Source organism: Ursus arctos, unplaced genomic scaffold, assembly GCF_023065955.2.
Source record: "Ursus arctos isolate Adak ecotype North America unplaced genomic scaffold, UrsArc2.0 scaffold_9, whole genome shotgun sequence".
Lineage (NCBI taxonomy): Eukaryota > Metazoa > Chordata > Mammalia > Carnivora > Ursidae > Ursus > Ursus arctos.
Window position 1 is genome coordinate 58,879,352 of NW_026623111.1, and position 25,678 is coordinate 58,905,029.

Consider the following 25,678-nt stretch of genomic DNA (forward strand, 5'->3'; position numbering starts at 1 on the left):
GTCCATAGTCTACCCCTGCCCTTTGGCTTCCCGTTACACATACAGCGATAAGGGCAAAGCTAGTCCACTGGCTTTCTCTCAGCCACTCTTGCCCAGTCTCTTGGGGGAGAGGTGTAAGGGAAGCCATGGGAAAGCATCGGCTGCCCTCCTGTGTTGCTCTGACACGACAGGAAGCAGGGATTGGCGGTGGCGGGTTTATCTTAGATTGTCTCTCAGCTCAACTTGTCCTGCTTTGCTATAGCCCCTTGGGTTGGTGCCAGCTCTCTGCAAGAATATTTCCTTGTAGGATTCTTGGTGGGGACACAACTCTCCCGTTCCTAGAGCCTCAAACCCTTCTGAGGGCTTCTATCACCCCTACCCCCGGCGTTTGGACTTTCTGTCAGCTACTCTGACCCATGACTTACTCTCTTTCTTGCTTTTCTTCCATCCCAGCAAAGACTTCTATTCTTTTCTTTTTTCTTTCCTTTCCTTTTCTTCTTTCTTTCTTTCTTTCTTTCTTTCTTTCTTTCATTGCCTCTTTGTCTAGCTTGGAGGGAGGGGGGGGAGGTTTACATAATTTTCATTCTTTTGAAAATCTTTGTTATGACATAAATCCTACTGCTTGGTAGTTTTGTTCTAGGTCTGGACGTTGACTGCAGTCATGTGATTTGGAAGTATTTTCTCAGCTTAGCAATACAGTAGAACTTTCTTACAGAAAGAATGGTATAGTGTACCCTAACTTTATTTCTTATTGATTTTATTCCTACAAACACATTTAGCACAATTTCCCCCTTTGCTGGGGCTCCTGGCCCAATTCTCTTGAGGTGAGTAGGGATATATTAGAGACCTGATATCTACTTTTTTCCTCAGAGATTCTCATTTTAACAGTGAAAAGAATGGCCTTGTCTGAAAAAGTCATTGCTTACAAGGCAAATGGGAAGGCTTTTAGGAGTAAACGACAACTGCGTCTGCTGTTTCAGTAGCAGGCTGGTTTTATAAGGCACAGATTGACACAGTGTTGGATACACATCTCGTAAAGTCTGGTTGAAAACTTCGGGTGTGTGGTGTTGCCGCTTCATGTCCGTTTCCCGTCTTCTGTGAGGGATCTGCTTCGTGAGGGGGCACCTTCGGTGTCTGGGGTCCTGGAGCAAGGCTTAGACCAGCTCTGCGTTGCCGGCTCCCAGCCACGGCTCGACTCTTCCTCCTCCAGTGTCTTGGTAATAGATACACACCTCTTGGTTCCTTCAGTGCTTAACCAAGAATAAATACCACTGAAATGGGGAAGAGTTTCCTTAGGAGTAAAACGTGGGTATAGTCCTGTTCTATTTAGGACATTTAGGTACTTTTCCTCTTTTCTCGGTAAACACTGAATTGAACATTCCAGGTAAATAAGCAATAAACACATGATGAAAAACATGACCTTGAGGAAGAAAACCCAGGGAAAGGTTTTGTCTCCAGGGAGAGGAACACAGCACTTGAGACCTTTAACTCTCGCACCTGTATAGGCTTCCAGTAAAGTGAACATGGAGCAGAGAGGCCCAGATGAATGAGTGACACGCAGATGAGAAGCCCTGCTCACTTCTTGCATCTGGATCCTGTGGACTGAGACGGTCCTACATGGGAGGCTGGATACTGACTAGCTGGTCTTTGAAGGAATATCCTTCTAAATAGCTTCTCAGCGGACTGAAACGTATAAAAAGGAAAAATTGCCGACAGCTTTCCTTGCTTTCCCAGATTGCCGTCAGGTGCATTAAATGAGCCTGAAACTGACTCCTGATCTTTCTACGGTAGTAATAGCTCTACTGTTTGCTTGACTTTGCAATTTCTGCTTCCGACACCCTCGCACTCAGAGCGTACACAGGGTAGAATCTTTTTACAATGTAGCTGATGAGATGATAGGATTTCCGTGAAAATATTAGTCAAATGGTGACTCTAACAGCCCTGATCATTGGAAATAAGATGCAATAGGATAAGCCAGTCAAGTGAGGGTTTGGCCTGTTTTCCCAACACCAGCATCATAAGGGGCTCAGGTATATTCAGCCTTCAAATATAGATATATAATTCATCCCTTGGAGATTTTGTGAGAATTTGACAACACAACCCAAATAATTTGATGGTACACCAAAATATAAATCAGTGATTAAGAGCACAAGTTTTGGAGTCACAGCTGTGGCTTTAAATCTCAGCTCGGCCACTTTCTTAACCCCGCAGGATAGTTCCACCCTGCCCATATTTGAGCCTTCCCTCCATCGCACTGTGAATGGCATACACATGTGTCAAGAGATTTGTCCTCTCAGCCCCTAAGGTGCTGTGATGGGAAAAAGATTGGAAATATCACCCTCATCTGGACCTCTGCATCCATCAATCATAACTGTATTTTCCTCATGGGGTTTGTGTAAAGATGAAGGGCAGATCCCCCCACAAAGCGTTCAGTATGGCGCTTAGTCAGTGATTACGGAATGGCAGCATGCCCCAAGCGCACAGTCCTTGGCCAGCCATCCAGTTCAGCGAGCATTTGGAAAATGTCGAACAGATAATTACCTCCCACTCCATTGCACAAAGAGAATCCTGCAAGCCATGAGCAGAGGCGTCAAACAAGCAGCTCCTTTCCAGGAATGTCAACAGTGGTGGCCATTGGAACCAACCCCAGCTCTCTCTGTCCACTTGCTCCTGAAGTCTTCCTCCTTTTACTAAGTAGCTGGAGAGCATCAACACTCCAGTCTCTTGTTCCACTGGGAATAAAAGAATTTCCTCAAATTTTAGAGCCAGATGCAGTTCATTTCCAACACACAGGAAAAATCAAAGCCAGATTTATTTTTTCTTAACTAGCAGGTCTTGAGGAGCTATTGTTCTGTTTCATTTTACTTATGGATACCTTATAATAGTTGGCTTCACCTGTTCTGTGTTTACTATAGGGATATTTTTTTTAGGGTCAGAGAAATGGTAAGACTCTACAAGGCAGAAGAATATACTCAAATTGGAATGAACACCTAAAAACCTATGGGAGGATTAGCGATTTCCCAGAGAAACCCAATGGAGTCCAAACCCATCGTTCTCATCACTCTAAAGCCTGTTTCCAGACTGTTCCCATTTGTCTTCAAGGAGCCGGCTACTCCACAAGCCCCATAAGCTCCACAGGTCGGTGACTGGGGACTGAAGACAGAAGTGAAGAGTCTCCGTCTCATCTTAGAGAACACTGTTGTGGAAAAGCCAAGAATGAGCTCCCAACTGGTGCAGAATATTTAAAAGCAACAGACCTTGCAAAGGTTTTGTATTTAGAAAACAAAATGATAACTGTATAGAACCACCACCCTCTCTTATCGACCCATTCAGCTTTTTGAATGTGAAAAATAATAACCAAGTATTAGAGGTACTTAATTTTTTTTTTTTAAGGAGTTGGCACTCAGTGTGGGAAGCTGTCAACTAAGTGGAAATTAAGGGAGTCTTACTTTGGCCAAGTTTTATTTTTGCGACAGTAGAACACACTCCTGTGTCTGGGGTAGTTAGTGTCTCGGAGCAGAGGTGAGAATCTGGAGGCTGCGTTTCTAATGCCTGCCCTGCAACTTCTTAGCTCTATGACTCTAGGCAGGGCAAAGAAAATCTCGACTCATTCTCCATTTGTGGAATTTTTATTTATAAAGTTCAGGCATTCATGGAGTGACATTCAGAGACCCAGGGGTCCAGTAAAGGAGATTTTGCATGGAGAGCCCCAGCCCCACGTGTGGTATACAATAGCTACACTCTAAGGTGGCATTCTGGTGTGTGTGCAGAGCACAGAGTCCCAGGATTTCAGAGCTGGGGGGAGACTTAGGGGTTATTACATAGCTTTCATCTGTCTTTGCTATCTCCACTCTGACCCATTTGCATTGATTTTGCAGATTAAACTCTCATAAAACAATCTTATCCCTGTATTTCCAACTTATGGGGGGGTGGGCGTGACCCTCTTTGGAGCCCCCAAGTTCAAACACATGTGCTTATACCCTAGTCCTATCACTCACCGTGTGGCAGATATCAGCTCTTTGGTTGTCTGTTTCCCTTTGACCGAGAATGCCTTGAAGTACAGGTCCTCTCACTTTTTGAGCTCTATTTCCCTAGGACCTAGCACAATGTCTGATGCAAAGCAGAAGCTCAGTAAGTAGTTACTGTTGTCAATGTCAATTGAAACATAACGACGTAGCCCAATCCAAGTGAACTTAGACTTTGCGGACACACAGTAAATTAGCAGAAAAGTGATATCCTCATAGAGCCTAGACAAATGATGGGCCACCTAAGGGCAAGCCCCTGTCACTGTTACCCAGCACCACAGGGGTGGTCAGCTTCATTACCCTGCGGCTTCTCGTGCTGCTCACAAGAGAGGTGCAGTTTCTGATGAGTGCTCTGCCCCTTGTCCTGGGTCTTCTTGCCCTTGAAGCCAGTCTGGCTTTTCCCACTTCTCAGTCTCCCTAGTCAACTGTCTTCTGGCAGGGTTTGGCTAATGGGAGATGAACGATTGGAGGGAGGTTTCTCCTGTCTCTTGATCTCAGACAGTGTGACGGTGGTTTTGTCTTTTCTACTGTGCTAGATCCTGCCTTCCATGTCTCCACCAGGCAGATCTACAACCTCCGGGGGTTGGGGGGTGAGGGGTGGGGGTCCAGGTGGCTTCCCACAGTGCCTTGGGAGCTCATCCACTCTCTGGCTAATCAGTCCCCTCTGTTTCATCCCCTGTGTTGTAAATACTTTGAGTAATTTCTGTTTTCCTGAATCAACCCTGGCTGACACTCATTCCGCTCTAGCTTACCACAGCTGGCAAGAAATTAATACGGCAACATGTATTGACCGCTTATTTTAGGACATAAACTGTGCTAGGCACGGAAGACACCAAGATGAATAAGGTGTTATCTTTGCCCTGGAGAAGCTTACAGTCTGATTGAGGAGACAGACATGTTAGCAAAGAATCTATGATGCAGGGAAACAAACTTATTAATGAAGTTTACTAAGTTCACAGCGGTACATGCGCCTGGAGACAGAAATGACTAACTTGGGGGAGGGAAGAGGAAAGGGTTTTAAAGAGGAGGTCGTTTAATAAAGTATTTAGACACTCTACAGACTCTGGAAACTGCTAGATTCAAAGCCTGCCTCCAACATTTATTAGCTGTATAACTGAAAACAAGTGGGGTTTTTGTTGTTGTTGTTGTTAGTTTGGTTTTTTAAAAGACTTACTATATCTCAATGTCCTTATTGGATAAATGTGAATAATAATAGTAATGACATCATAGTGTTGTGTGAAGACTGAATGACTTAATAGACATAAAGCATTTAATACAGTGCCTACCTCATGGCAAGTCCTAAAAAATATTAGCTATTATCATGATTACTGTTGCTAGAACAGTGAGAGAAGTCTAGGTGTTCTCCTAATGCAGTACCTGGCATACAGTAGGTGCTCAATAGATACTAGCTGACTCAACGAATGAATTGACTAAATAAATAAATGAGTGAATGAGTTTACCCAGCCAATGATGATGGATGGAAGAGCATTCCAGGCACTGGCCAGTAACATAGTGGTTTGGAACACCACAAGGCTGGTTGGCTTGGATCTGTGTGTCAGTCTCCTCTGAGTTTGGTTCATGTGAGGTTTCACCCCTGAACTCACCTCTGGCTGCAGGGACCAAATCAAGCTCCCAGTCTGCAAAGTTGACCTGTTTCCTTCCCCTTTCTAAAAGTTCTTCTTTTCAAAGTCAGTAAAAGATATTCAAGGAAGGGAGTTCTTATTGGGATGTGGTGGTGAGAGTAGGGTTGCCCGATGTAGCAAATAAAAATATTGGACATTACATTTGAATTTCAGATAAACAATGAATAATGTCTAAACCTTAAGACAGTTGTTTTAAAGTCTGTGCCATGTACACACTGACCATGACCCATTGGAATTTTTTTTTCTAAAAGGAGAAATTAGCCCTTAATAAGGCACGCTTCATTGTCCATATTTCAAATTCTTCTTTGGGGACCATTGAAAAGATTTACTCTCCCACTCAAGTTTTATATAATTTAAGGGCCCTTACAGCAAATGGCCTAAGAACTAACCAGGTCCAGGTCAATAGTGGTTCCCTCCAAAAGACCATAATGGTCCTGCCTGGCCACAGTGGTTACTCTCTGGTCTGAACCAGAGTACATAAAACATTTCCTCTTTCTAATTCATGTTTGACACTGGGAAATGCCACCTTTCCTTTTTTTTATGCCTTTCATTTTCAACTAGGTTATAAGGGAGTAAAAACCAAATGTTTTTATAACTTCCCAGCCCAGCACACAGTAGGTGTTCAATATATTGGGGTTTTTAATAAACCAGTACATGAAGAAAAAAATTAATATTCCCATTGGATATTGCTGGCCATTAGAAGGTGTGCTGCCTAACGGACTTCAGAGTTACACTGAGTTTGAATTCCAATTCCTTGCTCATATCTAACATGGGGCTCTGGGGCAAGTTCCTTCACATTCCTCCCTTTGTGAAATGGGTACAATACCAGTTGACCTCTCAGGATTGTTATGTGGATTCCGTTGATTAACTTTAGATTAATTAGCACCTGGGAAACTTTTCCAACTGGAAGTTACAGTTATCCTGATGGCAATTAGTAGGATGTAGGGGACCGTTCCATAATACTCTGACCACCATTTCATTCCCAAACTTCAACCATAGAAAGTAGAAATCAGATTTGGTAAGACATTGTACGTTAGCTATTTTATTGGGCTGATTTACTGTTTATAGGAAACAAATCTACAATAGCAACCAGTCTCTCACTGATGGTTCATGGTCCTTTAATGAACAACCCATCACCTTAAAATAAGCGGAGAGAGGTTGGCGGGGAGGCAGGCTGCAAACAATTCCATTCGAGTCATTTGGTCATCGCTGCTCCCCACATCCATTTCCCTCCTCGCGGCAGAGAGTTTTGAGTGATTGAAGCCAGTTCGGGTAGGGATTCCAGACAGGGAAAAGCAAATACGTAAGTCAGAGGTCAGGAGAGAAGAATAGGCCAGAGGGAGAGGAAGAAATGTTGAGCTGATAATTGAAGGATAATGGATGTGGGGGTGGGTCACAGCAGCATAATAACAGGGGGAGCCAGACACCCCCAAGCTTTCTCAGGCATCTGCGCAAGGACCAGGGTTACAACTCCTCTTAAAAGAAGGTCTATGGAGCATGGATTTCTAAACAGTTGGGCCACCCAGCATGGAATTTTGGAAAATGGCACTGTTGAGTAAAGGCATTAACAAATTACCTTCCTTTCATTTCCTTCACTGGCAGGACCTTCTGTTTATGCCTCCCTTAGCAGCAACTGGAAGGAGTAAATTTGCTGACAAGCATCTGAATGTAGTAGGCCACTGGATGGAATTTTTATCGCGCAAAAATGATCCCAGATGATTAGTTGAAAGATTGCCAGGAATCTCTGGAATCTACCCCTCAGTCAAACACACACAGGTTTTGTTTTAGGGTAGAGTCAAGGTGAAGAACTTATAAAAATAAGCCATATTGATTTCTTTACTTTTGTAAATATTTGAATTTTGTAATAGGCATCCCAGCTTGCCCTCAACCAAATAGGAACCTGGAAATCTGTGATGCAGTGACCGAGGATAGGTTTTGAGGTTAGATTTTTGACTGGACACCTAGTTCAACCATCTGCTAGACATTTATTAGAGATTATGACCTTATCCCTCTGTGCCTCTGTTATCTCATCTGTAAAATGGATATACCATCATTCTCATCTCAAAGCTTGTGAGGATTCAACTGAGTAGTAAAGCAACTAGACCCTGGCCTTAGGAGAACCTCAAAGTTTAAATATCCTTTCTCTTTTCTCATCTCCCTTTTATTCCAAACTCCTCCCGACCTCCTCCCCACACTAGCAATTTTCTAATGTGGGACAGTCTTTGCCAAACTTACGAATAGTGCGGGAAACCTGAAGGAGGAGAGGTAGTGAGTCATGTGGCCACTTGGAAGCAAGTGCTCCAAACAAAACTACCCATCAAGTGCGAAGAGCACGCGGCAGATGTGTCCTTGGACGGTTCAGGGAATCTCAGGGAAGCCAGGGTTGCTGAAGTAGAGTAGGACCTTGGAGGCCATTAAGAGGACTTGGGCTTTTACCCGAAGTGGGTTGGGAAGCCATTAGAGGGTCATAAGCTGAAGAATGGTGTTTGACTTCATTTTAAAAGGATCACTCTGGTTACAGCTGAAAATACATTATGGGACATGTATGAAACCATCGCGCTGTACCCCTTAAACTTACATATGTTATATGTCATTAGTATCTCAATAAATCTGGAAAAAAATAAAAAGAGAAAATACATATTATGGGGTAGGGATATGGAGTAAGTAGAAGGAACATATGGGAAGAAGCAGCACGTCAGTTCGGATCCCACTAAGATCCGGGTGAGAAGTGATGGCAGGTCAGAGCAGATCAGTAGCAGTGCGGGTGGTGAGAAGTAGTCAGATGGTGAGCATATTTCGAAGGCAGCAATTTAAGCTTTGCTGATAGATTCAGTGTGTAGTGTAATGTGAGAGAGACTTCTTTAAGGTTTTGATCCAAGAAATTGGAAGACAGTGATGTTATTTGCCATAAAAAGAAAAAGGTTCAGGAAGAGCACCAGGAGTTTAATTTTAGCCTTGTAAAATTTGAGATGCCAAATAAACATCCATCAGCAAGCGATTGAATGTGTGAGCATGGAGTTCAGATTAGATATAGGCTATATAGAGAGAAAAGGGGATATAGCTGGGTAAGGATGTAGGATTGGGAGTTTATTTTATTTTACTTTATTTTAAGATAGGAGAAATAATAGAATGTTTTTCAGTGATGAGAACAATTCAATAGAATGGAAAAATGTGACAACGTCTGAGAGGGGACAATTGCTGGAATAGTGTATTTAAATAGGTGACAAAGGATGGGATCTCATGCACAAACGAAAACACTGCTATAGCTGGCCCATCCCTAGTAACAGAAAGGATGAAAACGTATATGTAGATAGAAAGATCCACATGGTGGTATGATGTTGAGGACTTGTCTTCTGATCGCATGTATTTTCTTGGTGAAATAGGAAACAAAGTCAGTGTGAAGATGGTGGTGAAGGGTAGAAGGTTTCAGGAGAGCAACAAAGCCATGATTGACCAGGGGAGTGGAAGAATGAATGGCTCTGGGATTGCCAAGTGAATGCATTTAGAATTGCCAAGTAGCATTAAGGGCTGACTTGAGGTTGAAGGTCATGGATTTAAACTGAGACCGGCCACTTTCATCTGTGGGGATAAAAGTGTAGAGAAGATGGAGAGCTCACTTTAACCAAGGCTGGGGTTTTGCCGATTGACTATGAGGAAGGGAGAGAAGGGCAAAGAGCTGAGGGTTTATGCAAATAACTGATTATAATGATAGCTGATGGACATTAAGATGGGTAAGGAAGGAAGTGAGCTTCTGAAATGAGTGAGAAGCAGTGAAAAAGCCAAAGGACCAATGAATGGCAGGTGGTCCCTATGGGATCAGAAAACGGTTGGAGTCAGAATTTTAGAATGAATGAACTGAAAAGAAAGGAGGGGAAAATGCAAATCAGAACCACGATGAGATCTCCTTGGATTCATACCTACTAAGGTGACTGTAATAAAAGAGAGAACAAGTGTTGAGGACGATAGAGAGAAATTGGTACCTTGCTTCACAGCTGGTGGGATTACAAAATGGTGCAGTGACTGCAAAATCTGGTAGTTCCTCAAAATGTTAAATATAGAATGGCCATATAACATGGCAATCCCGCTCCCAGATGGAGATCCCAGAGAAATAAAAGCATACATCATTAAAAGAGATGTACACAAGTGTTTATGGCAGCATTATTCATAATAACTCCAAAGTAGAAACCACCCAAATGTCCATCAACTGATGAAGGGATAAATAAAATACTTCCATATGATATAATATTATTTGGTATGAAAAAGGAATGAAGTTCTGATACATGCTACAATTTGGACGAACCTTGAAAACATTACGCTAAGTGAAAAAAACTGGTCCCAAAAGGCCATGCATTGTAGAATGTGAAATATTCAGAATGGGCAAACATAGAGAGACAGAAAGTAGCTTGGTGGTTGCCTAGGACTGGAGCAATGGAAGAATTCAGAGGGTGGTGAAGGCTAATAGGTACATTGGGTTTTTTGCAGGGGTGGGAAGAGGGGATGATTAAAATATTTTAAAGTCCATTGTGGTAATTGTACAACTCTGTGAATACACTAAAACCATTGATCTGTATACTTTAAAAGGGTGGATTTTATGGTATATAAATTTACCACAATAAAGCTATTATCAAAAAAAAAAAAAAAGGAGAAGGTGGTCAGACAATGGGATGCTTGAAACTGGTATTATGGAGGTTTTGCACATTGGTAATGACAGGAGCTAGGGTCTGACCAGGGAAGCCGATAGCTGGGATGACTTAGAGGAAGGAGTCAGGAAGACTCCAGAGTGCTGGAGGAGCGTCCATGAGATCATAGGCATCAAGTGTTATGGCAAGAATAATGTTGGGGGCGCCTGGGTGGCTCAGTCAGTTAAGTGCCTGCCTTCAGCTCAGGTCACGATTCCAGGGTCCTGGGATTGAGTCCCATGTCCGGCTCCCTGCTCAGCGGGGAGTCTGTTTCTCCCTCTCCCTCTGCCCCTCCCCCCTGCTCATGCTCTCTCTCTCTCTCATTCTCAAATAAATAAATAAAATCTTTTAAAAAAAGAGAAGAATAATATTGGGGAGGGTCTGACAGTCAGGGGGTGGGGGAGGATCTTCAGGGGATGAAGAGAATGACTTGAGGGTTTGCAAGGGACTCCCACAAAGAAGCATCAGAGCTAGTGGAGATCTGAGAGCAAGCAGTTCAAAGCTGGGATGGGGTTAGGGGAATATTCTAGAATTTGAAGGACTTAAATATCCTGAAGTATTAAGCACTTACTGTACTTTTTCCTCCCTTCACTTATTCACTCATGCAACACTTATTTATTCTTTTCCTGGCACCTTGCCCACTCATTTGGCCATCTCTGCGGATGTAGCCAAGCATGTGGAGCCGACTCAGGAGGACTGCGGTGTCCCTGCTCGTCTATGATGATCTCCTTTCAATGAGCTTCTCAGAGCCTGTTGCCCACTTGCAGAGTGGAAGGCTATACCGAGCAGTATGTAACCATTCTTGCCGCATCATACCGGCTGTCACGGACACAGGGAATGGCTTTATTTTTTTTTGATGGGGTGGGTACTGCCTGGTGTATAGTTGGGTGGAAGAATGATGGGGCACCTGGGTGGTGCCGTCGTTAAGCGTCTGCCTTCGTCTCAGGGTGTGGCCCTGGCATTCTGGGATCGAGCCCCACATCAGGCTCCTCCGCTAGGAGCCTGCTTCTTCCTCTCCCACTCCCCCTGCTGTATTCCCTCTCTCACTGGCTGTCTCTCTCTGTCAAATAAATAAATAGAATCTTAAAAAAAAAAAAAAAAGAATGAGTGATGGGCTTTGGCTTTGGAAGGATCTGGGTTTGAATTGGGGCTCTGTTGTTTATAACCTTGAGCGATTTACTTAAGCTCCCTGAGACTTAGTTCTGTTGTTGACAAAATACCTCCCTTGTAAGCATTGGTGAGAATTAAGTGCCATCTTGTCTGTCAGGCCCTGAGTAGACAGTAGGTGTGAGCGCAAACGTCCTATTGTCTCCCCCTCTCTTTCCTTCCGTTGCTTTTATGCTGATGTTGCTTCTACTGTTTGATTTCCCGCTTCCTGCCGTTCCAGCATCTGGCTTCTGCTCAGAAGCCTTTTTCTAGTCTTATTTTAGAAAATTTTTCTAATTTTAACCTTTAAAATAACCTTTAAGGTATGTAAAAGAGGTATTAGTGTTCCTAATTTAAGGAAGAGAATATAAGGTACTGAGAGTAACTGACATTTACTGGGTATTTACTAAATGGCATTTTTCTTAACACTTTATGTGCATTGACTTACTTAATCCTCCCAATAATCCTAACAGGGGTATTATTAACCTTATCTCACAGAAAGGGAAGCAGGCACAGAGAGGTCAAATAACTTGTTGAAGGTCACATAGCTTCTAAGCATGGGGGCAGGATTTGAACCTGGGCAGTCTGGTTCCAAAGCTTAAATGCTATATGGCTCTGATAGAAGGTAAGTAAACAAATCATGGTTTAGAACTCTGGAGGGAAGAAATCCTTTTGCCGGTTACTGCTCAGGTATCTTGCTGGCCTCTGGAATGTCATGCAGCTTGAAAATGTCGATAGTTCACAATGGTGACTAATAGAATACTATTGTTATCTTATACAGGAGGGGAGCCTGCGTGAGTTTTATTACCTGGCTTCCTCCTAGCTCAGCCACCCCTGAGAATTCTTTTGTAGAGACAAAGAAGTCAGTCCCTCTAAGACAATAGCAGTAAGAATAGCCATCCTTGTCATATTACAGTTCTGCCTGTTGAAACCCAAAGTTTTCTCAATATTTTAAATCTAAAAATCTAGGGCAAACTTTGGAAAACCATAGTTCATAAAGTGCAATGAACCTCCTAATGATTCTCTGACCCCAGCAGAATTTTCCTTGGGAAAACAGAAGAATATTTGGCCTACAACTGAGCCATTAGGCACTCATGAAACTCACCTCAGAACGACAGGACGAGGGTGTCATTGTGAAGTGCTAGAGATCTGATAGCTAAGGTGGGTTTTTTTTAGGAGTGGTTGATCAAACATTCAAAAAACATCTAGAGATTTGTCATTTTTCTTCTTGCTGCCACTGATTTTAATTTTTGAGCGCTAGAATTTCCCCCAAACCAGGAATGGAGAAAAAAAGAGAAGATAAAACTAGAGCCTGATGATTTTAGTATGTCAGAAACTTTGATGTGAATTTGATGAAGGAAGAGTTGGAAATTGTTATCTAAGGTGAGATCAAGTGTATATATTTTACATGTGTGTGCATGTGTATGCATTTAACTATTGTCCCACGATTCCTATTTCTATTTGGTAATACGAAGTGGACTTATTATCTGTATTTATGAAATACATGAGATACATATGTAATTTATAGATTTTATTTATTTTCCAAGGATCTGAGCCCTCTATTGATGTGGTTCATAATTCAAAGAAGTGGGGTGCCTGGGTGGCTCAGTCGGTTAAGTGTCTGACTTCGGCTCAGCTCATCATTTCAGGGTCCTGGGATTGAGCCCGGAGTTGGGCTCCCCGCTCAGTGGGGTCTCTGCTTGTCCCTCTGCTCCTCCCCCCACTCATACTCTCTCTGTCTCTCCCTCAAATAAATAAATAAAATCTTTATTCTTTTTTAACATTTTATTTATTTATTTGACAGAGAGAGACAGCCAGAGAGAGAGGGAACACAAGCAGGGGGAGGCGGAGAGGGAGAAGCAGGCTCCCAGCGGAGCAGGGAGCCCGATGCGGGGCTCGATCCCAGAACCCTGGGATCACGCCCTGAGTTGAAGGCAGACACTTAATGACTGAGCCACCCAGGTGCCCCAATAAATAAAATCTTTTAAAAAGATAAGTCAAAGTGCTTTTTCTCTTATTTGTAAAATGGTTTATATATATATATTCTCCATATATGTATATTTTAATAGATGTTCTATACATATATACGTATACATAATATACTGTCTTTCCATGAATAAATACAGCAGAATCAGTCAAATAAATGAAAACATTAGGACTTGAAAAAAACAAATGGGGCAAAGGGTCTTTCTTAGGAACGTGGGCCTGAAATTATTTGAGGAATGGAGTAAAATATAAATTAATGCCTTTACATGTAAAGAAATGACCAAGTCTTTAATCTCAGTGGAGCAGAAGGAGGGAATTGAGACCCACCTGGGATCCAGCTAGCCTTGGCCTCTTGTTCTCTGAAGAGAATTTCTCTTTGACGCTCAGTGGCGTTCACGGGAATGGGGCGCATAATGATGGCAGGCGCTCAGGATTCAATGAGAGGGAAAGCAATACCACTACACATTCGGAAGAGGCAAAGATTCACACATGTGGGCACATACACGCACACAGACCCCCGAACCCCAGGACCTGGACAGTTTTGCCCTATCACAGCCTAGGGGTTCCCAGAGCTCCTCCACACATTCAGGGGACTCTGGGAAACTGGTTTGGGGCTAGAACGACCTCACGAGTCTCTTTCTAGGAAGGGAGAGCCTAGTAGCTGACTTACAGAGTTCAAATACCAGAAACTCAGAGGATTCAGCTTGGAGTTTAGCGCTCCCTTGTCTGTCAGTGGTGTTTGCGGGACTTGCTCCTCCTTCAAGGTTTTGAAATAGGGGTTGGGCGAAGGAAGAAATGGCAGAAAGATAGGGGGTCTCTATGATGGTGCTCATTCTGCTGCATGCAGCAAGGGGTGGACGACTGAGTGGGTAGGACCTCTTTACCTACTTCCCCCTATAAATGGTGATGATGATGATGATGATGATGATTAAAGCTAACATTTGTTGATCACTTACTCTGGGTCAGGAATTGTAATAATCTTTCCATTTATTATCATAATTTACTTTCACTGTCTCCCTAATTCTCAGGAGGAGGGGCTATTATTGTCACCTTCCCTGTTTTTCAGGAAAGTAAACTGAGTCTTAGAGGAAAGGAGTTAGTTGCGTAAGGTCAAACAGCTAGTAAGTTACTAGGAAGTTATGGTAGGTAGAATAACACACCCCAACCCACCCAGATGTCCACATCCCAGTCCTTGGAACCTGTGACTATATCGCATGGCACAGGTGAAGGAAGGTGGCAGATGGAGTTAAGGTTGCTAATCAGCTGACCTTGAGATTGAAGAGATTCTCCTGTATTACCTGGGCACGTCCAATGTAATCACCTGGGTATCTCATAAATGAAAGAGGGAGGCAGGAGGGTCAGTGTCAGAGTGATGCACTGTGAGAAAGACTCACCTGGCCGTTGCTGGCTTTGAAGATGGAGGAGAGGGGTCATGGCCGAGGACTGGGAGTGGCTTCTAGAAGCTGGAAAAGGCAAGAAAATGGATTCTCCCCTAGAGTCTCCAGACAGAACATAGCTCTGATAACACCAGGTGTTATCCCAATGAGACCCATTTTGGACTTCAGACCTCCGGAACTGCAAGATAAGACTTTGTGTTGCTTTAAGCCTCTAAGCAGTAATGGGAAACTAATACAGTGATAAAGCTGAGATCTGAGGTCTGGCTCTGGAGGTGGGGCCCTTAATACCAGCCTTAAAGCACAGAGCTATGGTGAGCCTAGGAACCGAGATGAGCACAGGCCTCGGTAGGAGAGAAGAGGCCACTCTGCTTTGCAGCTCCACCAGAAAGGCCCTGGGCCTGAGAAACCTGGGGAAACACCAAACAGGCCACGAACACCTCAGGAATGGCAGACTTGCTGAACCCATCAAATAAGGGAATGGTGGGGCGGGGTAAGGAGAGGGCAAGTAAATTCTCATCCAAACACCGAACTCTGTGACCTCGGCATTTCCTCGTTTACATTTATTCTTCAAACACACATTGAGTATCTGCTCAGAGTAGACACTGCAATAGGTGCAGAGGATACCAGAACAAGGAAGTCGTGTCTGGCCCTTGACAGAAGTAACAGTCTAGTGGGAGACACGGTCAAGTAAACAGGCCATTACCTTTCAGTGGGGTAGCACTGAGATAGAGTACATGGATAAGCACAGAGAAGGCATGAGACCCGTCTCACGGGTTCAGGCATGGCTCCCTGGGGAAGGTGATCACTGAACTACATCTTGAAAGATGATTTGGAGGGATGTGGGGGGCAGAGGGCTAGAGAGGAGATGACTACATGTGGAAAGTTCTGGAGGCATCTAGAATATGGCTTTACCCAAAAGCTGTACACAGATTCACTATAGCTGAAAGGGAGAGAGTAGGCAAAAATGAGGCAGGAGAGGCAGGAGGGGACCAGAAAATGAAGAGCTTAGATGCTGAGCTCAGGAATTTGGATCATCCTATGAAAAATGTGGAGCCACAGTAGGGTTTTACATCGGGAAGTGCTATATCAGACTTGCTCCAGTTAAGCCTCTCTGCTGGCTTGTGAGGAACAACAGTGCATCCAGTGGCAGGGCAGGGACTGGGCAACTGTGAGGAAGAGCAGCCCAGAAGTCACTGCAATGCCTCAGTCCACCCTCTTTGGTTCCCCAACAGGCAGTTGTACAAAAAGGACCTCACTGAGGTATGTGAAGACACCTCACTGAATATTGACCCAGAATCTCTTTACTAAGATGAACCTAAGCAAGTATAAATAATAAAACCCTTTAAAAGCTTAGAACTCTATCTTTTCCAGGTTTTGCTTCCTTTCCTAGCCTTAATCCACGGGATAATGGCTCCACTGGGCGTAGCCAGACGCACTGCCCTCAGCTGCCTCGCTATATGGGAGACCCTCCTGTGTAGGGTTCTAGTCCCAGGTTCACCACTCAATTCCAAAATGAGTGAACTCTCACTTTACTTTTTCCATCCCTGACCTGAGGTCTACCTCTGGATTCAGGCCTCAGAATGTCTCTGCTCAGGGCCCCCTCTTTTGGAATCACCGTGCACATTCTTCTTCAAGCACGTGGTTCCCCACTCTTTCGCTTTCAGGGTTGCGTACTTTTTCTAGCACCCATTCTTTGCAGCCATTTTTATTTTATTAACTGTCATTTCTCCCAAACAGGCCCTCTTTCTTTTATCTCTGCTTCTATTACTCCCTTTTATGATTAGTAAATTTTCCACCAAGTTGTCCATCCACTCGTTGATAATAATCTTTCAGTTTATCCCAGGTCAAGAGGAATATTCCCATTTCTAAAGCTTAATATACACTAAAATTATTCACTCTATATACAAAAAGTAGGGACTGGCAGGTGTGCATATATTTGGAAAAGATGTGCCACAAAATAAAGAGAGAAAAATCGGCTAGAGTATGCATCAGAGATCCAGGCGTGTTCCTGGACCCATTTCACCCAAATCATCCAGGATGTCACTGTTGCTGTCTGGGATCTTTATTTAGGGATCTGAGCATCATATGCAACTTGTCTCTGCACAACTTGTTCATTTTATTTTAAATTTCTATCACTGGCAAGATGATATTTGTTTCGGTCGGAAGAGACTAGATCGTGCCGCAGTAACGAAGAAACTCCAAATCGCAGTGGCTTAAACCAGAGGTTAATTTCCTGTTCATTCTACGAACTCCCGGCTCGCCTGAGTTACTCAGGAACCCTTGCTGGCGGAGCCATCACTCTCCCACACATTGTCAGTCACTATGCCAAAGGGAAAGGAAACTCTGTGGGGTCTCTGCTGTCTGCCTGCATGTGACACGTGTTTCTTCCGCTCAAAACACATTGACCAGAAATAGTTACATGGCTCCACTCAGCTGCAAGGGTGCCAGGCTAGGCCTCAGAGAAAGAGAAGCATCTTCAACTGCAGCTAAGGTGGAGAGCTAGGGAAACTTGTCGAACAGCATTAATGACCTTCTCTGTGTTCCTTAGGCATTTAGCTTGTGACACTCTTAAGCCAAACACAAAGTAGTTTAGAAAGACCGGTCGCTACCTTTTTAGACTCTTACCAGCCAGTGTGTGTCCTAAATCTTCTCCAGTAGTGGATTTCACTACTGTCACCCCTAGTGCTCCACAATGATTTCCTGTTTTTTCGTTATTACCCTATGACTTTTCTAACTACGCATGTTTCCTTTGTGCTTTTATTAACAAAAAGCTGAGAGCCAAAATTACACTATCCTGTATTTCAGGTGGCTCTTTTTATCTATAAACAATTGTATTAGATTATATTTAGTTCTAAAATAAGACAAATGACTATGAGAATAAGTTTATTCAACCTTACCTTTTAAAAAATTTAAGTTACAATTGCAACCATGTGCTAATCCTCAGAATGAAGAATTAATTATGTTGACTTATTTGGTACTAATTTTCTCACAAAATTTTCAGATAGTACAAATGTTTCAACTTTTATATTCTGCCTCTTCAGAATATAAATTTGCATTTTATTTTATATCCTGCCTCTTTTGAAAGATATTCTAGTTAACTATGCAGTTGATTTGCATTTTATTTGCCTGTTGTATCGGTCGTTTGCAACTTCATATCCAACCAGACTGACGAAGACTTTGATACAATGGCCGGAGACAGGGACTAGGGCTAAACTACTTGAGTGGGACCTCGTTTTATAGTTGGTCTCTTCACTAGTGAATGTTTTTGAATTATGAAGACTTTACCTCCCTATGAAACCTTGGGGTAACTGTGGGATCCTGAAAAATGAATACCCAGATCGTGAGAATCCCCATGTGGAAGGCATTTCTTGCAGTTAATCTTATTCTTGGCTTTTATTTTAATATTATTTTTTCCTTTTTGCTTAGATTCCATCAGCTATTTTCTTTATTCTTTTGTATTAACAAGGAGTTTCCTCAAATCTTTTGTAAGATGAGGCAGGATATGTATAAACAAACAGAAATAAACGCTGACAACTCAACTTTTTAATTACCCCCAAACTTGTTCTTTCTGGAATGGGCCATGTTGGGGGAGATCAAGTCTGTGACGCTTTCTTCAGGCAGTGACGGAAGTTGAGTGGCTAAGGTACCTTCACGGAAGCCTGACTTTTATCCGACTTTGAGACCAGTTTCTTCCACCTAGTGAGCAGTATCTCAAGAATTATGGACACGACTTGGCTTTCTGGGGCTATAGTTCATTTGGGTGGTCCGTAGCGTGTCACTGGGTGACTTCCTGCCCTGGAAACTTCCCTCCAAAGGAGGGACAGTCTTCTATTTCACTTATAAATCAAGTTAACTCCTATTCTTTGACTTTAAGAAAATAACCTCTCTCTTCCTCCCAGCAAATTTCTTTCCCTTAGTCTCTGCATTTGCTCACACATGATTCTTGTGATGGGAACAGTCAGAAGAGTATTAAAGTTCTTGAATAAAACTACAAAACCCTGCAATTCAGGAGACACACTTTTATGGAGCCCTTGCTACGTGTGAGGAAGCTTCCATGTGTTAGTACATGGAGTCCTCACACTAACTCTGTGTGGTGAGTCTTCCTGTTCTCATATTGAGGTTGAAGAAATGGACGCTCAGAGATGGCGCCTCTCTGGCCCAAGATCACCCAGTACTGGAAGTGAGATTTCTACCATGTTGGACTGACTGTAGAACACTCAGTCTTTAGGGACCACACTGCCCTGCCTCCGCCTCTCTTAGGCCTTCCATCCAGGTTATGAACCTTGAAAGGGAAATAATATACTTCCTACTCTGAAAATAACAGAAGAAAGTGATTATATAACTTTAATAGTAAATGTTGTATATATGTATCCCAATTTAAAATAAAACCATGAAATTTTCCCTGTTGATCATTTTAAGTGTGAGAAACACACATTTCCATTTCTTTTTTTTTTTAAGACTTTATTTATTTGTCAAAGAGAGAGAGAGAAAGCGGCAGGCAGAAGGAAAAACAGGCTCCCTGCTGAGCAAGGAGCCCCATGTGGGGCTCAAACCCAGGACCCTGGGATCATGACCTGAGCCAAAGGCAGAGGCTTAACCAATCGCCTGAGCCACCCAGGCATCCCTGTATTAAAAAGGGCCAGAGTCAGGATCCAAACACAGGATTCCTGACTCCTAACCTAGGGTTCTTTCTTCCACTACAATATACACCATTTTGTGAGTCAAAAAAGGAATTTCCGGCAGTATGAACCTAATGCTTTGGGATCAAATGAGAAGCAGGTGGGGAGAATGGCGGGCTCACATCTGTACCCTCATGTCACTCAGTACAATTCACAGGAATGTTCCTCTGTTTTGTTTAAGGTCTAGCAGTTAAAGTCTGGTCCGGGGTTCCAAGGAATGCTTATTAATTTCCTAGGACCTAAGAGCCAGATTCAGTTCCTGGGAGGAACTTTCATTGATTTGACTTTATTTCATTATTTCCACTTGACATATAGTTTTAAAACCAAGAATGCCCACCAGGCTGTGAGTAAGGATGATCCCCAGTGAATAAAAAGCAACACTCAGAAGCTTTGCTTTAGACATTCTTAATATATTTTTTATCTACTTATCTTTTTATCTGTCTGTATTTTGCTTATTGCTTTAATATAGGTTTTGTACTTAGGGAGAACCTATTTCTCCTCCAAACACCAACTGCATGAAACAGCAAACAGATTGTACGTCACATGGCATCGACTGTGAATGAGTCCATCACCCCTTCCTCCCATACTTTTGCCTTGTCGTCATCCAGGAATGAAAGTGGTCAGGAAAGGGGAAGAAAAATCATTCAAGAATTTACACATTAGGATGCAGGTGAACTTCAGTCGTGGGAGACTTGTACAGGGTGGGCTCAATTTTACTTACAACTCCAGACAGAGCTGCATACACATGGAAGTCCTTACGTGTTCAGTCTCACATGGCGAGGCCGTCTCCCTGCCCCCCCACCGGTGCATGCCAGCTTTTTCTCTTGGGTAAGCTGTGAACTCTGTTGAGCAGAGCTCATATAATAGCTTCAGAGTTCTTAGCATCTCTGAAAGAGAAGGGTCAGAACGCAGAAGTACTGGGTGTCGGATTTCTCGGGCGCTTGAAGGATTTAGCAGACAAGTAAAGTGTTAGTTTAGGGACAAAGATCTGGGGGATTCTCAGAGGCAGCAGGCTGGGGCACGAGGGCTCTGAAGTCAGGATCTTGAATTCCAGTCCCAGCTCTGTTGTTTTACTGACTTTGCAACCTTGAGCAAGTAAGTCATTTGACTCCTCTGAGCCTTAGTACTTGCATTTATATAAAAAGGAGATTATAATATTTTACTGTCTTTGTGACTTTTAAGATGATGCATTCAAGTTATTGGAATGCAGAAGGCACTCGACCCCTGGTGGCCATGATGACAAGGATTCATTCACTCATACAATAAATATTGAGCCCCTTGACGTGCCCTGTGCTGTTCTGCACACTGGGGCTATAGCAGTGAACGAGGCAGACTCAGATCCCTGCCCCCGTGGGGCTGATGTTCCAGCGGAGAGGCGGACAATAAACAAGATACACAAGTAAAACATACGGTGAGTTAGATCATGACTTAAGCGCTAAAGAAAAAAAGATGAAGATAGGAAGGAAAATAAGCAATATTAGAGGAGATTGAGATTTTAGAGGGGTGATCAGGAAAAGCCTCCCCCAGAAGGTAAATTTGTGTCAAGGCTTAACGTAAGTGAGGGAGAAAGGCAAATGATTGCCTGGGGGCCCAGCAGGCACAGGGACTGAGATGGGAGTGTGCCTAGCAAACTCCACATGTCACCGGGAACAGAGGTGAGGAGGGTGGGTGCTGGTATTGAGTAAGCAAAGGGGAGAGCAGTAGGAAGCTGAGAGGTAAGGGGGCCAAATCCAGGAGGTCCTTGGTGCAGAGATGGGGAGGACTTCGGTTTCTACTCTGAGCGTGATAAGTAGAGTCATGCTAAGAAGTGTGACCTGATCTCATTGAAATTGTAACAGGGTCACTAGGTTACTGCCTAACGCATGCTTATAATTATGGTAAACCTGAAGCCAGTGACATGAGATGGAAAACAGGGCTGGGGAAGCAGAGAGACACAGCATTCGAGTAGGTTGGGCACAAGCCCCGGAGAAGCAGAACATGGGACCAAGCCACAAATGGGAGTGTTGCTTTTGTTCATTTAGACTGGGCTAGGGCGCTAAGGGAGAGGGAGGGAGAAGGGCCTGGCCTCCCGCCCCTCCACGCACCACATCCTGCCGGGGGTACCGGCACACACCACTCCCCATCTGCGCCTAGCCCTATGTTTGAATGTATTTCCATCAGCACGCACCATCTAGCACCAAATTTCTCTCTTTACAAGTCAGCTTCCTCACATTTGTTCAACAAATGTTTGTCGGTCAGCTATGATGTGCAGGTGCTCTGTTAGGTGCCAAATGTACAGCAACGTGGAAGATTATAAATAGTTCAAAAGCCAATCCCTCACGGGGTCATCAAAGAAAAATCAACGTAATCCTATAGGTGTGGATCCATTTAGGAACTGAGAAGGAAAGGGTACGCTCATTTCCCAGGGGCCTGCTCACCTTCTCCCTCGCTTGTTAGCTGGGGGATTTCCCACCAGCTGTAGACAGGGCATTACCTGTGCACAGTCACATTCCTGGAATAAGTAAATTCTCTGCAGGTGAAATTGGACAAACAATGCCAGTGACCTCTTTAGCCGCTCAAGTATTGGTCCAAAGGTTTAAAATAATAAGCTTCGTTTTTCACTCAGTCTTGTTGACAGACAGTATCAGCAGGGCTCGGAGTTAGAAGAAGTGTAATCCTCTTTGATGAATAGTTCAGGAAAATTATTGTTAAGCCTTCTGTAAATATTTCTCTGAAGTCATAGTAGTGATTTTAGATAAACTGTGTGAATAATTGACATAAACTTAAGATTTATACATTTGGTTAGTCTCGGAATGTTGAAATCAATCATGTCATTGCCAGAGCATCAGCCAAAGTACCTCAGTATCTCAATTTACCGTCGGTGATAATAAGTGCAGACAATGATATAGATTAAGGTAATTCACAGCCTTGTTTTGGCCAACAGTTTCAACTTTCTTGGCAACCAGGTTTATTACCCGAGGGGTCAACAAACAATATCCACAGACGGTAATGCTACCAAGCAGAAAGTTGGCGAAAGGGCCAGCAGCAGCAAAGGAGGAAGAGGGGGTGGGGGTCCTGCATGTCCACAAACCGATAGAGCAGGCCCTGAATCTGGCAGCTACAAAAGTTAGATCAGACGTCCACACTTCGTGCCCCGCTGGCTCAATTCAAGGCCTCACTTGGGCCTTTTGGGTCTCTACCTTTTGGAGTAGAGCCCCTGGATGTGTCTGAGTACAGAGCAAAACTCCCAGGGCTCCTCTGATTCCCCAGAAATTGCCTGACCTCCTGGAGAGAGTTATTTATATGGATGAATTTAAGCACCCTAAGTGTACGAGGAATCCAGCCTTGTTTTTATCACGGAGGCTCTCTGATCTACCTCAGTGCATGTGTACGCTGTTTAATACAAAGGTATGAATTAAATTAAGAATATACTAGAATGTAAACTCAATAAAGGAGAGAATACAGTTGGCTTCTTTCACTGACATCTATCCAGTCCTAGAACAGTGCCTGACACATGGTAGATCCTCACATAGTATTTGTGGGTAAGTGAAGGAATGAGAATGTGTTCACCAAGTTTCTGATCTCAAGCAGTTAAAACCTAGAAGGCGGCAAAAGTCATCCTCAGAAATCCCCCAGCAAAGGTAGTGATTGCGGGTGTTTTGAAGAGAGGTAGAAATCATTTAGAGGAGACAGAGAGAGAGAGAGAATGAGATTCTGTCTGGCTTGATGAGGTTTTGTAATGAAGGAGGGGTATTTATGGGGAAAAGGAGGAAGAGGAAAAGAAAAATGGAAAATACAAGATAGGGGCTTATGTAAAAGAGCAGTGTTTGAGGAAAGACCCAAAAGTCATCTCTGGTAATAATTAAAGCCCCAAGACAGCAGGAACCAGGAAGAAAGAATATGGAGAAATTTGAGAATCAAAATATAAGAGAATTAAAATACAGTAGGTGCCTAACATTTGATAATTTCGAAGTCATCCCAGCCCCCACTTTTTTCAATTTTATAAATAATTATATTAATTGACTTTTTAAATGTAAACATCTTAAGCCTCAAAGTTCTGTGCAAAGTGAAGAGATTATGGGAAACTGCAAATACAAAGGAGTAGTTGTGAGAACGGTGAACAACAGTGAAACTCTAGGACATTCTTCATCATGTTTGCTTTCACATAAATCAGTCACGAGATGGATATAACATAAAACATACAAAGGAGCTTTCTTGACTTCCTTTTTTATATAAGAAGTCAGTAATTTCCTAGGCCTTGTTTCATTCTCATTTTGTTGAAAATGTTGGCAAATAATACAGAAAGGATTCTGTTCCACAAACTGTAACGTGAGCAGGACCGAGTCTACAGTGCTCTTCATTGTACCCACAGCCTCTAGCTCTGCACCTGGCACTCAGTAGATGCTCAGCAAACACTTGTCGAATGAACCCAGATGTCGGGGGTCCTGTGTGCAAAGCTCCGGGGACGTAAAGACGATACAAGTAAAGAGGGAGTCATGGCTCCCACCTTCAAAGGGTTGAGAGCCCGGGGCGGGGGGGAGGTGAGGCGGCACCGTGGGCAGGGAACAGGCACGGACAGACACCGCCCTGCGGGAAGACGGGTGAGAACCACCGGCAGCACGCTGGAGGAGGATCGGCATAACACGCTATTTGGATGCCACGTCACAGTTTCTGTATTATTTTACTATCGGATTCTCTAAAAACGGGGAAAAGTGGGGTTACTTCTTGAAGGACAGATGGCAGGGGTAAGGGGATGCGGTGGCGTTGCTGAGAGGTCTGGAAAAGCTTAAAGGAGACGGGATTTGAACGTGGCCTCAAAGGATGGGTAGACGCTGGAGGTAACCTTCACCGAAGACATGCTTGTGCCAGGCTGAAGCACTTTCCTTGCTTGCTCAGTAAGTGATGAACTCGGTCCTCACAACGATCTCCGTGGAAAGCTCTGTTTTCTTACAGAAGCAGACGCAGAGGAGGAATAAAGCGAAATAAGCCACTCAAAGTCACACAGCTAGTGACAGAGCCATGCGGTCTGGCTCCAGAGCGCCGGCTGTTAACCACACTGGCATCTCGGGGTTTGTATAGGGGGCTCAAGGGTGCTACAGGCGTGGGGAGCAGTCCAGGTAGAAGGAAACCCCGAGCTGCGGGTGCCGAAGCCTTGTGGTTAGAGTGAGCCCAGTGTGTTTGGGAATGAGCGCATTGATAGAAGGTTGGAGAGAAGATTAGTAGGATGAGAAGGGGAGAAAGGCAGGAGGAAGTGATCAACAGGGGATGGCTAATACACCATGTTACATTCACACCAAGATGTTACAGAATATTTTATGAATAGAAAGATCTTCATGACATATGATTTATGAAAACAATAGCTACCACTTTTTAAATCTTACCATAGGCCAGGAGCTGTGTTACCCAGCTCGTGTGGCTTACCTCTTTAATCCTCGAGACAGCTCTGTGGGGCAGGTGTGATTATCCCCCATCTGTTATCATAGATGATGCGTCTGAAGCTTAGACCTCGTAAGTGACGTCCCCTTACTCACGTTCTCTGTCTCACTCCTCAAACTCAGAACCGCCAGATAAATAAAATAAAAGCTAGCAAGGGCCAAACTTACAAATTCATTATAGGAATTTGGTCCATTTTATATATATTAAGATCTATCGAAGGTTTTTTGAAAATATGGCCAATTCTAGTGAGTAATCATTGAAAAAAGAGAAAATATGGGTCAGGTTTTGTTAATGTGATTTTTGCTTTTGTTTTATTTTTTTCTCTTTTTATTCTCTTTCATCATTATTGACATTCCACAAGTATCCATTGGCACATGACAACTGGACCGAGCATTATTTTGTTCTGTTGGTTTCCAAAATACATCATCAACCTCTAACGTACTGTAATCAGTTGTTTGTTATGTTTAGGATTTGCTTCCCCACTCCTACCCTAAACACCAGAAGAGCAAGGGTTTCTGTTTTGTCCACTGTTACAGCCTTGGCACCTAGAACAATTTCTGGTATAAAGCTGTATTGAATCACTTTGTTGAATGAATTATAATTTTTCAATAGACTTTATTTTTTACAGCAGTTTTAGGTTTACAGCAAAATCGAGTGGAGTAGAGAAAGTTCCCAAATGCCTCCTGCCCCCCCCTCCCTTGGATAGAGTCCCCCATTATCAACATCCCC

General features: G+C 43.4%; 1 protein-coding gene across 8 annotated transcripts in view; it reads left to right on the forward strand.

The window, feature by feature from the left end:
• Positions 1 to 25,678, forward strand: part of SHROOM3 (shroom family member 3) — a 306,920-nt gene that overhangs the window by 87,136 nt on the left and 194,106 nt on the right. The window lies entirely within an intron of this gene.